This window comes from Trachymyrmex cornetzi, unplaced genomic scaffold (genome assembly GCF_001594075.2).
Source record: "Trachymyrmex cornetzi isolate Tcor2-1 unplaced genomic scaffold, Tcor1.1 scaffold1533, whole genome shotgun sequence".
Classification (NCBI taxonomy): Eukaryota; Metazoa; Arthropoda; class Insecta; order Hymenoptera; family Formicidae; genus Trachymyrmex; species Trachymyrmex cornetzi.
In genome coordinates, this window is record NW_017296128.1 from 15,778 (window position 1) to 19,982 (window position 4,205).

At 34.1% G+C, this 4,205-nt stretch overlaps 1 protein-coding gene across 1 annotated transcript in view; it reads right to left on the reverse strand.

Annotated features, from left to right (window-relative positions):
• The window catches only part of Cbl (E3 ubiquitin-protein ligase CBL), a 21,086-nt gene that overhangs the window by 2,436 nt on the left and 14,445 nt on the right, over positions 1–4,205 (reverse strand). The window lies entirely within an intron of this gene.

The window sequence follows — 4,205 nt, forward strand, 5'->3', positions numbered from 1 at the left end:
AATCGCCGCCATCCTACTGCTCAACAAATTATGAACATTGAAAGGAGATCTCGTAATAATCCACTTCATCGCGAAAGGCGAAGGAATAGACTTCATACCTTCCCTAGGGGCTGTAGGACCTTGTAGAGGGTGGCAAGGCTTAAGCACTGAACCAAGGTAGCTGTGGGGCAGGGTTTTGCACTATGTGACTGGTGGGTCATCTCTTCACCGAGGTAAGTAGCCAATTCTGTGTTAGTCCCCTTGGTTGTATAGGTAAGTGCGAACCAACAAACAGCCCAACTCACGCTAGGTCGATTTAGAGGAAATTACTTTTATCCCCAGCATAAAATTTTATTAAAAATCCCCAAGTCATGTAAAATCTGTGATCTCGCTAGGTTTGGAAATGCGGTATGAATATTCTGTTTACAGACTAGCGTTTTGGGCTCAGTGCAATTGCTTACACTTTTTCAAAAGAATACTTTACCGATTAATTCCACACATTTTTCGTTAATCGTTCATCAACAGTTCGATAGCCGTGCAATATCTGTTGAACTCTGTTTCCTAGACACTTAATAATATCGCGAAGAAGTGAGATATAATATGTTGATAATGTATGTATAGCAGATAAAATGATTATGTTCTTCGTTTTGTTTTTCCACAGCACATATACTGTAGTGTCATCTCTTACGTACATATGTACATATGTAAATACATACGTACACGCATCCACACGTATGTACATACATTTATATACATACATGCATACAAACACATCTACATAAACACATACGTACGTATATACATATATACGTTCAGATATACATATATATACGAGGTGTGATCAAAAAGTAAGGTGACTTTTTGAATTTCGCGCGCTCTGTAAACTCTAATTTCAAAATTTTTTTTGTTGTGTTGGTACACTCGTCACGATCATATGTTCACAGTTTTGACTATATAGCATGTGTTGTTTTTATGTGAGAGGCATAAAGGTTAGACTCGTGTTTACGCGCTCGGCGATTTTTTGCTATTGAAAATAATGGAGCAGAGAGTTTGTATTAATTTTTGTGTAAAAAATGGTATTAAGTGTTCAAAAACTCTTGAAATGTTGACAGTGGCGTACGGTGAGTCAACTTTGAGCAAAAAAATGTTTATAAATGGTATAAGTTATTCCAAGATGGCCGAGAAAATGTTAACGATGAACCTCGCTCTGGACGCCCCAGCACGTCAAAAACCGACGAAAATGTTCAGGAAGTGAAAGAAATTGTGTTGAAAAATCGTCGAATCACGATTAGAGAAATAGCTGATGATCTTAACATATCGTTTGGCTCATGCCAATCAATTTTAACGGATGTTTTGGGTACACGTGTGTCAGCGAAATTCGTTCCAAAACTGTTTAATTTTGATCAGAAGCAGCGTCGCATCAACGACGCGAAGAACATCGCCCAAGACATGTTGAACGACGTCAATGATGATCCTGATCTGCTCAAAAGGGTTATAACTGGTGACGAAACATGAAAAATTTAAAAGGCCCATGAAAGGACGAAGATTTAGACGATTGAGGAGATTAAGGCTGCATCGTTGGAGGAGCTCAAGGCAATACCCAAAAGTGCATTTCAGAAGTGTTTTGACGACTGGAAAAAGCGCTGGCACAAGTGCATTGTATCAGAGGAGGATTATTTTGAAGGGGATAACATAGTTTTGGATGAATAAATGAATATTTTTTTATAAAAATGAAAAGTCACCTTACTTTTTGATCACACCTCGTATATATATCATATTTGTGGTCATTCGAATTGCGCACCGAATTGGTTTTCCAGATTTATAAACGCAATTGAACTACTGTAGTAATATCGCAAATTAAATTGACAAGCAATTTTTAATAATTCGATACTCAATCAGGCATCATATTAAAAAGATGTTATATTGAATGTTAGAATATACTGAAAAACGTAAATAAATATAAATAATGTTTTTCGTAATAAATTTATTTACAGTTTTTCAGTATATTAACATCTTTTTAATACGATGTCTGATTGAGAATCAAATTATTAAAAATTGCTTGTCAATTTAATTCGCGATGTTATTACAGTAAACAATATTAAGAATCTTTACAGTAGTTTAATTGCGTTTATAAGTCCGAAAAATCAATTCGACGCGCAGTTCGTAACATTACAAATATGGTATATATGTAAGTATATATATATGCAGGGATGGGAAGTAACTCGTTACTTGTAACGAAGTTACAGTTAGAGTTACTTTTTTTCAGTAACTGTAACTTAACTTCGTTACTTTCTTTCCATCTGTAATTATAACTTAACTTAGTTACATCTTTCAAGTAACTAGTAACTAATTTAATAGTTACTTTCATAGTTATTTTATATATTTTAAACTTATTTATCAATTTAGTGTGCGGTAGTGTCCACTTGGCGCTACAAATACTTCGAAACATTTGATTAATCAGAAGAAAGAAATTCGATTAAAGCGTTTAATGAACTCTCGTACCTGTTTAGTCTATATTTTTGGATCTAATGGAATCCGCCAATCAAATACAAGAGCGCTCAATGAACGGTTGTAGACCATTTTGGATTAGTGCTGGAATTTATTTGCAACTTTTATAGCCGAATATAAAAAGAATTTTTTTTACAAAAAACATTGTATATGTATGCTATTTCATATTCATATTCATATCCATATGTGTTTATACTACTTTAACGAAAACCGTCTTTGCCATACAATTTTTTTATCTTTTTTAATAAAATTGTATAACATGTAAATGTAAGCTAGTCTTTTTTTTTTAATTGTCTAGGCTGCATTATTCTGATGACCCCGTGTATCATCCTTGTTTAATATTAGGTGAAAAACAAGGGTAAAACGATACATGAAGGCAGTTGGATAACGTTTCTGAATACAGCCCTAATGGTATCGGTACTACCAGTAAAAATTCCGACGAAAAAAGTAACTTAAAAGTAACTCAAAAGTTACTTTTTCAGTAACTGTAACTATAACGAATTACTTTTCAGAGTCAATAATTTGTAACGGTAATTAATTACTTTTTGAAAGAGAAGAACTGTAACTGTAATTAATTACTTTTACAAAGTAACTTTCCTATCCCTGTATATATGTATCTATATATAGCATATATAGGAAGATTGAATTATTTAAGCATTAAATAATTAGCATAAAGATTTAGTTTTGACCGTTATGGCCATTACTTCTATTTCTTATTGTTGAATTTTTAAATGAATTTACTGGACACGGTCCAGTAAAATTCTTATTGTTTATATATATATTATTTTCTTATTTATTAGTACTGAGAACATTATGCATGTGAATTTAATCAAAATTTTCTGATATGTAAGATGTGTAAAGTAGAAACCAAACAAATATTAAACAGAATATTGAGTATACGAGGTGTGATCAAAAAGTAAGGTGACTTTTTGAATTTCGCGCGCTCTGTACACTCTAATTTCAAAATTTTTTTGTTGTGTTAGTACACTCGTCACGATCATATGTTCACAGTTTTGACTATATAGCATGTGTTGTTTTTATGTGAGAGGCATAAAGGTTAGACTCGTGTTTGCGTGCTCGGCGATTTTTTGCTGTTGAAAATAATGGAGCAGAGAGTTTGTATTAATTTTTGTGTAAAAAATGGTATTAAGTGTTCAAAAACTCTTGAAATGTTGACAGTGACGTACGGTGAGTCAACTTTGAGCAAAAAAAAGTTTATAAATGGTATAAGTTATTCCAAGATGGCCGAGAAAATGTTAACGATGAACCTCGCTCTGGACGCCCCAGTACGTCAAAAACCGACGAAAATGTTCAGGAAGTGAAAGAAATTGTGTTGAAAAATCGTCGAATCACGATTAGAGAAATAGCTGATGATCTTAACATATCGTTTGGCTCATGCCAATCAATTTTAACGGATGTTTTGGGTATGACACGTGTGTCAGCGAAATTCGTTCCAAAACTGCTTAATTTTGATCAGAAGCAGCGTCGCATGAACATCGCCCAAGACATGTTGAACGACGTCAATGATGATCTTGATCTGCTCAAAAGGGTTATAACTGGTGACGAAACTTGGAAAATTTAAAAGGCCCATGAAAGGACGAAGATTTGCGACGATTGAGGAGATTAATAGCGTTTTCGGCCCGATCGGGTTTGCACCAACCTGGGTTGGATTAATCTTTCCTATTGGTTGATGTCACACGCTCTACCAATAGGAGAGC